We start from the raw sequence: 13,857 nt of genomic DNA, 5'->3' as shown, positions 1-13,857 counted from the left end.
CTACTCACCCATTGCAGAGAGTGGGTCCCAGGCGGCGGATCCTCAGTCTGATCAGGCACCAATACCCGGCAGAGCCTCCGGTGCCCCCTTCAGCAGCCCGGGGAGACCCTCAGCCTGTGCGCCCATGTCCAGATGCGCAGTGCTCCAATGCCGAGACCAACAAAGAGCCGCGCTGGATGTGGTGCGCCCCCCGCAGACGCGGCTGGATGTGGTGCGCCCCCCGCAGCCGCGGCAGTGTGTGTGCGCTGCGCTCCGGTGTGCGCCTCCCTCCTTCCTGTGCTGCTATGTAGCCGTGGAGGTATCGCTAGGGCAGACAGTGTCCTGTGCGCACAGCTCTCAGCATCCTCCCCGCACTCGCCGCCCTGACGTCTCCATAGCCCCGGCTCTCCTCACTCCCTGTCCCCCATCTCCGGGCGCCCCCTCCTGCCTCCCTCTCTCCTTGTGTTTGCTCGGAGCCTATCTGGAGAGTGTCTGTTCTCCCTGTTACCGTCCAGTCAGTGACTCCTCCTTCTCTCATCATAAGTCAAATCAAGGGAAATAAAAGCCCCTCAGCTCCTGCCGTACATTGGGGGAAAACGTCGCACATATGTCAGCTATATATGTAATCAATCATAGACAGCTACACCTACAGTACTACACACAGTATAGTGTATATACGGTACATATAGTGTACATAGATACAGTATATATATGAACATATGTATACAGACAAACACACATACAGTACATGTATACAGATATAGTACATATAAAGAGTATATATACACAGACATACATATACAGTACATAGATACAGCACATAAATATACATACAGACAGGCAATACATAGATATACACAAACTATATATAATAAATAGAAAGATGCAGCACATCAATATACACACATAAACATTTCCATACAGTTATAGCACACACATGTATATGTAGACAAATACACATACAGTACATGTATACAGTGAACTTACATACATGCACATATCTAAACACAGACATAACCTTTCAGTGTATATATATATATATATATATACGAGGGAAATAAGTATTGATCAAGTCACTAATTTTCTATGTAAATGTCTTTCTACAGGTGCTATTGACATGAAATTCTCACCAGATGTCGGTAACAACCCTTTCAGTACACACAGACAAAGAAATCAAACCATAGATGTCCATAAATTAGGTTATGTGTAATAATGAGAAAAGACACCGGGAAAAAATATTGAGCACATGAAGAAAGAGAGGTGCAAAAACCCATGGAAAGTCATGACACCAGCTGAAATCTATCAGTAATTAGAAAACAATTCTGCCATTTAGTGAAAAACAATATCAGCTGGTTAATGAATAAATAAAAATTATTATCGGAAGAGTTGTCCAAGAGCCAAGGACCACCCATGGAGAGCTACAGAAAGACCTGGAATCAGCAGGTACAATTGTTTCAAATAAAACTATAAGTAATGCACTGTCATGCAAGGTGTGGGAAAGACTGAGTGCAACACAAAGGGAAGAGGGGGAGGAAGCCCAAATACTAGGGAAAGGGAGAGTGGAGACCCATAGGCAGATCTAATAACACCCTGCCTACCCTACCGTCCCTATATAGGTTCCACACCTATCGTCGAGCAGGACCCTAAACCCTGGATGACCCTAGAGCTTGACCCTAGATAGGGAGGGGGAGGGGTGAGCACTGGTCAGGCCCCACTACAAACTAAAGACAAGGAAGACAAACAAAGGGCATTAATTTAGCTTGAGCAGACACCAGAGGAGTAACGTCAACAGGCTGTTTTTCAGCATATGGCACTGGCAACTTCATATAATTGAAGGAAGGATGAATGGACAAATGTACTTCAACGTTCTTGATAAAAAATCTGTTGTCATCTACCAGGATGATGAAAATAAAACGAGATTGGACATTTCAGCAGGACAATGATCCCAAACATACAGCCAAGGAAACTCTCAATTGGTTTCAGAGCTGCTACAATGGCCCAGCCAATCAACTGACCTGAATCCAATAGAAAATTTATGCAAGTTTCACCACTAGCTTCTTCCGGGGGCGTGTTACCCTACACTGTTACCTGTAGTAACTCATTATTGTACGACTGCAGTCCTTCAGCGATCAAACTGCCTCCTCTTATAGCCAAATACAGAGCACCTACTGACATTTTTCTACACCCTAGTTCCAATTTTTCTGTGCATAGTTGAGTCAGTTGACCCTGTTTACACATCGAAGGTATAGCATTTGGACACAATACTTCTATGAACAGCACTTCTGGCCAGACTTTTCCAAACAGTAATAGGCATAGCTGGGTTCCAATTATGAGCTGATGGCACTGCTGGGCATTTTCCGATTTCAAGGTGAAGCAAACAATCTGTCATTCATCTGCTGTACTAGGTTTCCTTGGCTGACCATGGCACCTAGGGTCCTTAATGTTACCTATTTCTTGGTGCTTTTACTCTATAGAGCTTGAACAGCTCGTCTTGAAACTCTAGTCTGCTTTAAAATCTTTGTCAGGGAGAGACCTTACTGATGTAGTATAACTACCTTGTGTCTTGTTACTGTGCTCAGTCTTCACATGATGTATGAACTGTGACATGAAACTGTCTTCCACAACCTCACCTATGCAGCAGAGTTTGGCTGTTCCTCACCCAGTGTTAAGCTGTTACACAACATTTTTTTTATTTCAGTTAATGACTGTGTTTCAACCTTTGTATTTAAATAATGATCATTATCAATTGTTTTGTATAACTGGTTAGAAGAAAACATGTATAGATAAACTAAGGTCCCAATAATTACATACCAACTTAAAAAAGACCTTCCTGCTGTTTACAAAAGTTTTATTAAATATATTCTTAAAAAGGGGGGTATTCTAGTCAGATGTATGAGTAACCAGTTATACCAACCAACTTTAAAAAATACCCAGCTACTATTTACAAAACTTTTATTAAATATATTCTTAAAAAGGGGGGACTTATCCTCTTAGAGTTACAGTGAGGTTGATGGGGGGAGCTGGCCCTGTCAAGGCCTAATACACTCCCCCCTACCTTGCCATGGAGGCTGGCACCCTAATATTGTGATATGGCGCCCCTGCTCCTTGTCAGATCGCCCTCTCTGACCCTATTACACCCTAGATTTTAACACCAAAAAATAAGTAATAACATAATAGTGTTTGTGAAAACAAAACTAATACTAAATCCTAAATAGGAGCAAGAAACCTGCACTTCAGGAGTAGCCAGTTATTCCAGACATATATCGTATTTTTCGGACCATAAGACACACTTTTTTCCCCCAAAATTTGGGAGGAAAATGGGGGGTGCGTCTAATTGTCCGAACGTAGCTTATTGGGGTGTTGCGGTGGTGGTGGAGCAGGATTGCAGGAAGCAGGGTCCCTCTGTTCCCTCCTTCAGGAACCCGGCGGCATCAGAAGTGTCCAATTTTAACAAATACAGTACACGTACTGTAAGTATAATGCACTCATCTGAATGAGCCCGAAAATTAACTAAAAAAGAGTGAATAAGGCATAAATAAAAAAGTCACTATAAGGACTCGATCAGATGAGTGCATTATATATACATGTGCTGTCCGGCATCGTATAGCACACGGAAGCACACTGACCAATGATGAATCAGTCCCATAGTCTTGTAGCTTGGATATCTAAAATGCACCATCTAGCTAATGATAACTTCTGTATTTAATGACTGGATGCAATACAGGAACCATATATATCATAAATATACAGTTGTATAAATTAACTGTAGCACATCATAATCCCGCTCACATATGAGGCTGTACTGACAATGGGCCTCCAAGCTGCGACCCGTTTGCCACCGCTGCTCTCCAACTCCCATAGGTAATATACAATAATACTGCATTATACAATATATTATATCATTTGCGTACCACTCTAAAGAATAGCCTAATGCCCATGGTTGCAATGTGGGCGCAATTCTGTGTCCATATTACTGCTGCAAATCTGGGTTAATAACCCATATCTATAGAGTTATAGACCCCTATGATGTTATTACTTCTGGTTATTAGACTTTCGGTCATCCCCGGACTTGCGGCAGTAATACTAAATTACTTTGTCAAAAATGCACCCACATGCCGTCCATCTAAATGAAGTCTTAAATGTACAATTAAAGTTCTTTTTTTTTCCAGACTTCCAGGATTTGCTACCTATTCGCTAATAGTGTTGAGCCACCCCCGTAGTGTTCGAGTTCGGTTCGGTTCGTCGAACACCCGTGTGTTCGCCGAACTGTTCGTCGAACTGTTCGTCGAACACCTTCGAACACCGTTAAAACCAATGGCAGGCAAACAAAAACACATAGAAACACATAGAAAACACCTTCAAAGGTGTCCAAAAGCTGACAAACTGCTCAGAAGACACAACTAACACATGGAAAAGTGACAAGTACATATAGTCATGCGAAAAGAAAAGAGGTGGAGGAGTAAAAGGAGGGGGAGACACAGATATAGGCATGTCATGCCCTTCTAAAATCCAAAAAGTGAGAAGCCGAGACGGCCAGTCCGCTCCTGCCCGTGCCACCTCCGTGTCGCCGGGTTTGTGCCAGAGCCGCGGTGAACCCTGACGGCCAGCCCCCCTCTCCCAATACTGGTGCCTGTCCGCTGGTGGGTTGAGAGAGCCCCCCTGTGGTGGAGGCAGCTCTAAGCTTTTTAATTTAAATTGTCCCTCTAATTTGAATGAATACACTTTAAATCCATTTACAAGGATCTATTGGAGGGCAAGTCTCATGCCAGCAGCCGCGGTAATTCCAGCTCCAGTAGCGTCCACTAAAGCTGCTGCAGTTAAAAAGCTTTTATAAGGATCGAGCTCGGCTGTCCACCGCAAGGCATCCTAGTGCCAGTCCCAGCCCCTATGCCTTGGGGTGCCTCCTGATGCTCTTCACTGAGTATCCCGTGGTCCCGAAGCATTTCCTTTGAAAAAATTAAGTGTCCAAACTACAGGTGGTGTAGCTTGCTTAACAGCCGGGATAATCCGCTGACTAGCAGACACTGCTACTAGGCACAAAGTATTTCCTGGGCTAGATGCAGTTAAAAATTTGTAAGTAGATACTCTCGTTGGATGCTGAGAAAGCATTCCATAGAGTCTCCTGGCACGCCATATATGATTCTCTTAAAAAGCTTGGGGTAGGGGTCTAGGGGACCCTTTTATAGCCAAAATCACGGCCCTGTATCACAATACGTCACCTAGGCTGAAGATAAATGGAACTGTAGCACCGAGGGCTCGGTTGCTACAGACGTATTGCACCTCACCCAGAGGTGTGATATCTCACTCTCAGATAAGGATGGAGTGTGGATCAGGACCCGACACCTGCATGCATTACACCACATTGCCGTGGGGCAGGGCGACCAATATGCCCCTGAGATGGGCACGACAGTCCCTGTCCCTGGCTGGAGTGGGGGGAGGGAACACTGAGGAAGGGGAACCCTGCAGTGCAGGAGCAGGGAGGAAGCAGTTCCTGGGTGCATTGAGAAGGGAGTATAAAAGGTGGGCACCATCTTAGTTCAGTGCAGAGAAGTCTGAGCAGAAGTGGCAGGGAGCAGGGGCTCTGCATGAGCTCTGCTCCGGAGGCGGGCCTAGTAACAGAGGCCCAGGCCTGCAAGAGGGAGAAGGAAGGAAGAGGAGCGGAGAAGGCTCCAGGAACGAGGAATGAAGGGATCCCAGGGGTGCGGACGGGCGAGTCGCCACCGCACGCCCGAATCCACCTGCGTGGAGGGGTCAGGCCAAAGGGGGAGACCGGTCCCCGAACTAGTGGAGGCAGGAAACGACCCTCAGCTAGAAACCAGAGGCTCTGACATTTTATGTGGCGCAGCCCCTTGCTCCACCCGCTAGGAAGGCACCACATAGGGTCAGGGAAACTGGCGCCAAGTTTACCAAGAGGAGGCCCGAGGCAGCCGGACAGAAGTGTTGGTAAGAAAGGCCAGACAAAGGACACACAAAGGGGGTCCTGTGAAGCGCTCCAAAGTTATCTGGGAGTTGTCTGAGCCCCTCACCTGGTGAGCACAGTACGACGTGGGCAGCCGTTACCTGCAGACGTGGTCTGGATAATAAGAACTGTGAGTAAAGGCCCTGAACTGCATCACTGACTCCGTGTCGTTACTGCTGCTGCCCTGCACCATCACCCCCATCCTCCGCATACACTGCCCTGAGGCTATACTCCTCCCGTGGGGAGTTATGCTACGCTCTGCTGCACCCACAACACCAGCCTTAGCGGTCTGCCCTGTAGCGGCGGTTCACTCTGACCGCAATCCACGGGTGGCGTAGTCGGACATTTAAACATCAAAACCACATAAATAGTTCCGCCACTGGTTTGACCGCCCTGAGCCACGGAACCGGATCGCCGCCACGAAGACTACAACCACCAGCATCCACCAAAAAGGGTCCGGCTCCGAGTGTCCCAAGGCCCAGGGGGTGCGTCAGAACATTTTCATCACCTTTCACAATCACCAATGGGACAAGGCAGGGATGTCCTCTGTCCCCTCTCTTATACATCCTAGTGACGGAGCACCTGCTCTCATCAATTCGCCATAACCCCAATATTAGGTGGATTGAGGTGGGAGGCACCGAGTACAAGTGCTCTCTATTTGCTGATGATGTCCTAGTATATATCACTCAATCACATATATCCATCCCTGCTGTTATGGCTGAAATAGATCACTTTGTTACATGGTAAAATTTTAAAATCAATGCAGCGAAGTCTGAGGCCCTCGATGTCTCCCTCCCTAAATCCATATAGGATTCCATCCAGTCCAACTTTCCCTTTGCCTGGCCCTCACAGGGTATCAAATACTTAGGAATTCCTATTCATAGAGACCTCTCCCATCTATGTTATCTTAATTTTGGGCCCTTTATTGAACAATTCCATACAGACCACGGTTGGCAAGTTAGAACTGTAAGATTCACTACGTGAACCACTGGTGTTTTGTGGAAAAGCACATGTACACCGCGTTCCAAATTATTATGCAAAAAGTGTTTAGGAGTGATAAGGGAAGAATTTGTTTGTTTGTCAGTTAAACTCATTGATGGTGATGTGTGTCAGGGCTCTTTATATCACTGTAAGCAATTGCAGACACCTGTGCTAATTAGTTTGGCAGGTGTGTCCAATGAAAGGCAAGACTACTTAAGAAGGCTCTCTCACATTATTAAGCAGCCTACATTTTCTGCCAAAATGGGAAAGAAAAAGGATGTGTCGGCTGCTGAGAAGCAACAAATTGTGGAGTGTTTAGGTCAAGGCATGACTACAATCAACATTGTGCGATGATCAGGATGAAGTGTCTTGGCAATCAAGAAGTATGTAGCTGATTCACAGTACACACGTGTGCGTGCTGATAAGGGCAAATTGAGGACTCTTTCCTACAGCCAATTACGTCAGGTTGAAAGAGCAGCGGCAAAAAAGCCTTGTCATAGCAGCAGACAAGTTTTTGAAGCTGCTTGTGCCTCCAACGTCCCCCGAACAACAAGATGCAGGGTCCTTCAGAGGTTTGCAGCTGTGCATACGCCATCCTGTCGACCTCCTCTATCCACTTCACACAAGCAGAAACGGCTCCAGTGGGCCAAACATTACATGAAGACTGATTTCAAAACTGTTTTGTTCACGGATGAGTGCCGTGCAGCGCTCGATGGTCCAGATGAATGGAGTGGAGGATGGCTGGTTGATGGACACCCCACGCAAACACGGCTACAGCGCCAACAAGGAGGAGGTGGAGTAATGTTTTGGGCTGGAATCATGGGGAGAGAGATTGTCGGCCCCTTTAGGATCCCTGAAGGCGCTAAAGATGAACTCCATAATGTATGTGGATTTTCTCAAACAGCACTTCCTGCCATGGTTCAAGAAGAAGAACCGTGTATTTCACAGCAAGATCATTTTTCTGCATGATAATGCACCATCTCATGCTGCACATAAAACATCTGCATCTCTGGCTGATATGGGCATAAAAGGGGACAAACTTATGGTGTGACCCCCATGCTCCCCTGACCTCTACCCCATTCAGAACCTTTGGAGCATCATTAAAAGGAGTGTCTATGATGGCGGGAGGCAGTTCACATCTAAGCAACAGCTCTGGGAGGGTATTCTGTCCTCATGCAAAACAATTGAAGCAGAAACCATCCAAAACCTGACAAATTCAATGGACGAGAGAGTTCAGAAGCTCCTTTCGAACAAGGGGTCCTATGTGAAAATGTAACATCACCTAGAATAAAGTTTTGAGTTGAAAACTGTTTGATTTCAGTTTCTAACAACCTGCTAATGCTTATAATTTCAAAAATGACCATTTTTTTGGTCTTTATTAAAATGAAAAGGTTGATCGAAAAGTTTGGGGGATCTAAGAGTGTGGCAACCCAGTAGTCATGATTACTTCGAATTCTGACAATATGAGGGTCATGCTGCAGGTAGTGCAGCAAGAAGGCACTTATGTGTCTTGCGCATCTCGGAGCCCCAAAATTATTTTCCGGGCTAGATGCAGCTAAAAATTATTTTTAATTTTAAATCTGGTGAAGCTTATTATAGATGGCCTAATAGGATCAGTGCTGCACACTGCTACAAAGCCCAAATTATTTTCCAGTCAAGATACAGATAAACATGATTAGTAATTTGAAAGCTTAAAACGGTTGGTAGGGTGATTTTAACCAATCATCAAGCTTTTACTCTCCCCAGGATGACACAGGGGTAGAAAAGTCGTTTCGGATCCATGATTTGTTCATCTTTATGAACGTGAGTCTGTCTACATTATCAGTGGAGAGCCGCGTGCGCTTATCTGTCAGCACACCACCAGCAGCGCTGAACACACGTTCAGACAGAACGCTGGCTGCGGGGCATGACAAGATCTCCAAGGCGTAAGTGGCTAGCTCCGGCCATTTATCCAGATTGGAAGCCCAAAAAGAGCAAGGGTCCAGTGACACAGTCGTGGCTTCAATGTTTACTTGGAGATACTCCTGTACCATCGTCTCTAGGCGTTGACTATGTGTCAGACTTCTTGTCTCCTGTGGCCTTGCAAAGGATGGGCTAAAAAAGTGGTGAAATGATTCCGCAAAATTGATGTTACCAGCAGATACTGTGGTTCTGTTACGGTTTGAGTGCTGAACACTTGACGGTCCCACGGTTGGCAAGTTGGAACTGTGAGATTCACTACGTGCACCACTGGTATTTTGTGGAAAAGCACATGTAAGATTCTGCAACAGTCTCTGCTGATACTCCTGCATGCGTGCATCCCTTTCTATGGCAGGAATAATTTCTGCAAATTTACTTTTGTACCGGGGATCTAACAGTGTGGCAACCCAGTAGTCAGGATTATTTCTAATTCTCACAATTCGAGGGTCATGTTGCAGGTAGTGCAGCAAGAAGGCACTCATGTGTGTTGCACATCCAGGAGCACCAAGTCCCTGTTGTGTTGGTGGCGAGGTAACAATCATGCTTCCTTCCTCTGTCCTCTCCCCCCAACCTCGCACAACAGAAATGTGATCAAGGTCTCCCTCATCTGATGAGTCTTCCATCAGTTCGTCCTCCACTTCTTCCTGGGCTCCTGCACCTTCCTCACTAGTTTGGCTGCTACCATGCGCCCTGGTAAAATCATCTCCCCCACCCTCACATGCCTGCCGCCTTGGTGCTGCCGACCGTCTGGACCTTGCAGATGTTAGCCCTTCCGCATACAACTCCTCCTCCTCTACTTCCTCCACCTCCTCTTGTGCCACCACCTGACTCCGAATTCTGTTTAACATGTGCTCCAGCATGTAAATCACCGGAATAGTCATGCTGATAATGGCATCGTCAGCACTAAACATCTTCGTCGCCATTTCAAAACTGTGCAGAAGGGTGCATAGGTCCCTGATCTGAGACCACTCCTCCAGCGTGATTTGCCCCACCTCTGAATCTCGTTGGCCCAGGCTATACGTCAGAACGTATTGCACCAGGGCTTGTCGGTGCTGCCACAGTCGCTGCAACATGTGCAGAGTTGAATTCCACCGGGTAGGCACATCGCATTTTAGCCGGTGAAGTGGCAGACCCAACGACTTCTGTAGAGATGTAAGTCGCTGAGCTGCGGGATGCGAACGGCGGAAGTGAGCACACAGCGACCGTGCCCTCTGCAGAAGGCCATCTAGTCTGGGATAGTGGGCTAAAAATTGCTGGACAACCAGGTTCAACACGTGAGCCATACAAGGCACGTGTGTGACATTGCCCCGGCGAAGGGCCGCACCCAGGTTTGCAGCATTGTCGCACACGGCCTTCCCTGGTTTCAGGTCCAGTGGAGACAACCATTCATGAAATTGGTTCTCCAGAGCTGACCACAACTCCTCAGCTGTGTGACTCACATTTCCCAGACATTTCAATGTAAAAACCGCCTGATGACGTTGAGCCCTACTGCCAGCATAGTAAGGAGGTGTGCAGGATCCCTTCTGCGCAGTTAGAAAGCTTGTGGCATGACCAGACAGGCTTTGGGTGCAGGTGGAAGACCGAGAGGAGGTTGAGGAGGCAGAAGCAGTGGAGGAACTTTGACATAAAGAGGATTGACGCACAACTCGTGGGGACGGCAAGACTTGGACAGCAGCCCCTTGTCCTGCTGTCACCATAGTTACCCAGTGCCCAGTCAGCGACATGTAACGCCCCTGTCCATGCCTACTCGTCCAAGTGTCTGTGGTGAAATGCACCCTGTCACACACAGAGTTTCTCAAAGAAGCGGTGATGTTGTGTGCGACATGCTGGTGGAGCGCAGGCACACCTTTCTTTGAGAAGTAGTGCCGACTGGGCATCTGGTACTGGGGCACTGCGACGGACATAAGGTCTCGAAAATCCTCTGTGTCCACCAGGCGGAAAGGCAGCATTTCTGTAGCCAAGAGCTTGCAGATGGTGAAATTCAACCTCTTCGCTTTCTCATGGCTAGGAGGAAATGGTCTTTTACTTGTCCACATCTGAGGGACCGAGGGCTGGCTATTGTGCTTAGACGGGGTTGATAAGGGTGTCCCCGGCAAACTGCCGGTCTGTGAGGAAGATGCAGGCGGACATGTTAGGTTGCCTTGATCCAAAGGTGGTGCTATCGATGTCGGACAGCGCTCAAGACCAGCTGGTGTTACCACCTCCAAAGAAAATGATGACCTGCCAATCACGCTGGCTGTTGCGGGTAAAGAGGTGGCAGGTCTGCGCCCCAAAACAGGTGTGACTGCTGTCCCCCCAGTCACAGAGGATGAAGAGGCCGCGGATGCACAAGATATGGCAGACGGTGGTTGGCCCGGCCGGCTAGGCCGCATTGTAGCACACTGAGCTTCCCACTGCAACTTATGCTTCATGTCCATGTGCCGGTTCATGCATGAAGTACTCAAACTATGTATTTTTTGGCCTCTACTTAGCTTTTGCTGACAAATGTTACAGATAACACGAGTTGGGTCATCTTTATCGATCTGAAAAAATGCCCAGGCTATGCAAGGCTTAGCACCCATGCGACCTGAAGAGCCACCACGACTTGTGGTGAGAGGCAGAGTTGTGTTTGAGGATGCAGTTGTTGACGTGCTTCCAGTACTACGTCTCTGTCCAGGAAGGCGCAACCTGACCTCGTCGTCACTAGCATCTTCCTCCACCTCCTCTGCTGACCTCATCTCTTGGCTGACTGTGGGTTGACAGTAAGTGGGATCTCCGACCTCATCATCATCACCCTGTGCGTTATCACACCCGTCGTCCTCAGAGCCAACCTGTTCCTGCCCTGACAAAAAACTAAAGTTGTCGCTCCAATCAGGTATTTGAGTCTTATCATCGTCTTCCTCATTGTCTCCACCAACAGGAGTTACAGTTTGGGAATGAGGGTCTACATTATGGTCAGAACCTTCTGCGTCTGGTCCTGGATCCGACTCATAAAGATTCTGGGCATCAGTGCAGATCATTTCCTCGTCTGGATTCACAGAAGCGCTGGAGTCGACCTCTGATTCCCAGGCTATAGTATGAGTAAACAGCTCTGCAGACTCAACCATCTGTTCTACCTCATACTCAGACGGGCAGCTGGAGATTTGGGAGCTGTGAGGAAGCAAGTGCGATTTGGGTGACACCTTTGAGGACTGGAGTATTTGTGATGTTGAAGTTGATGTGGAGGAGAGCCCACTTAAAGGAGCACTTGATATCCGTTGAAGCACCTGCTGTTTTTGTGCCTCATCTGGAATTTGTAGCGATTGGCGTGGCCGTAAGAAAGGGATCTTATCACATTGTCCGCTAAAAGAAGTAGACATTTTAGTTTGGCTGGAAGATGGTCTTTCTTCTGCACCTACCCCACGGACACAACCTTTTTTCCCCTTCCCAACACGCCTATTCCCCTTTCCACCAGCAGCAGGCCTTTTTCCACTCATTTTGGTGGTTAACTAATTCACAACTCTGGAGTTGTTTGCACAAAAAAACAATGGATGGTAACCGAGCAGAGCTGAGTGGCCAAACTGTGGTATTAGGCCAAAACTATTGGCTGGGTTAGATGCAGAAAAAAATTATTTTTAATTTGCAACCTGATGGAGGTCAGTATAGATGGACTAATAGACCAAGTCCCACACACCGCTAGAAGCCCAAATATTTTTTCAGAGCTAGATGCAGAAAATTTTTTTATTCAATTTGCAACCTGATGGAGGTCAGTATAGAAGGACTAATAGAACAAGTCCCACACACTGCTAGAAGCCCAAATATTTTTTCAGAGCTAAATGAAGAAAAAAATTATTTTTAATTTGCAACCTGATGGAGGTCAGTATAGATGGACTAATAGACCAAGTCCCACACACTGCTAGAAGCCCAAATATTTTTTCAGAGCTAGATGCAAAAAAAAATTATTTTTAATTTGCAACCTGATGGAGGTCAGTATAGATGGACTAATAGACCAAGTCCCACACACCGCTAGAAGCCCAAATATTTTTTCAGAGCTAGATGCAGAAAAAAATTATATTCAATTTGCAACCTGCTGGAGGTCAGTATAGAAGGACTAATAGAACAAGTCCCACACACTGCTAGAAGCCCAAATATTTTTTCAGAGCTAAATGAAGAAAAAAATTATTTTTAATTTGCAACCTGATGGAGGTCAGTATAGATGGACTAATAGACCAAGTCCCACACACCGCTAGAAGCCCAAATATTTTTTCAGAGCTAGATGCAGAAAAAAATTATTTTTAATTTGCAACCTGATGGAGGTCAGTATAGATGGACTAATAGAATGATGCTATGCCCAAAAGATTTTACTTCACTAGGTGCAGTAAAAAAATTGGTATTCTATACACAGGTGGTATATCTTGCAACACAGATAGGCTACTCCACTGACTAACACACTCTGCAATAGGCCAAAAAGGATTAGCTTTGCTAGATTCAGCCAAATGCTGTGAAAAAAACTTGCACAGCACTGGCACAGACCTGCCTGGCAAAAACTGATAGGAACTGATGTAACCTAGTCCTGAAAAGGACTCCAATTACAATTAGTCTTTACTCCCACAATCTATCTATTTAAGAGCACAGACCTGCTTGATAAAAGTCGTAGGAAATGCTGTAACCTAGTCCTTAAAAGGACTGCAATCACAACTATTCCCTACTCCCAAGCTATCTGTATATTTGTGCGAAAATTGGCTTGAAATTAACAAGGTATAGCGCACACAGCAACAGCGGTGCCGTCTAACACGCAGCTGCAGCAGTGAGAAAATGGTGGCGACGGGGAAAATGGCTTGGTCTTATAGGGCAAGGACATGTGACATACACTGCCAATCACACATGCCCTTGCTTGTGTGAAAAAAAGCACTTCGCTCCGTGTGTGCGCGTTGCTGATAGGCTGACAGATTGCACCTCCCCACTGCAAATGCGGGAAAGAGAAAAAAAAATGGAGATCTTCATTGTTCCTGCAGAGATCC

At 46.5% G+C, this 13,857-nt stretch overlaps 1 protein-coding gene across 2 annotated transcripts in view; it reads right to left on the bottom strand.

The window, feature by feature from the left end:
• The window catches only part of MGAT3 (beta-1,4-mannosyl-glycoprotein 4-beta-N-acetylglucosaminyltransferase), a 209,873-nt gene that overhangs the window by 74,755 nt on the left and 121,261 nt on the right, over positions 1-13,857 (bottom strand). The window contains exon 1 of one of the 2 annotated variants that reach the window (XM_073644258.1): positions 9-523. The exons of the other annotated variant lie outside the window; for it this stretch is intronic. The gene's annotated coding sequence lies outside the window, so the exon portion shown is untranslated. Of the gene's footprint in view, positions 1-8; positions 524-13,857 lie in introns of those variants that run through there. 2 annotated transcript variants of the gene reach the window in all.

The sequence above is a fragment of the Phyllobates terribilis genome, unplaced genomic scaffold (assembly GCF_046119375.1).
Source record: "Phyllobates terribilis strain yellow unplaced genomic scaffold, ASM4611937v1 Scaffold_8__6_contigs__length_399053987, whole genome shotgun sequence".
NCBI lineage: Eukaryota > Metazoa > Chordata > Amphibia > Anura > Dendrobatidae > Phyllobates > Phyllobates terribilis.
The sequence above is the reverse complement of the archived record's forward strand: the minus strand, read 5'-3'. Positions and strand labels throughout refer to the sequence as shown.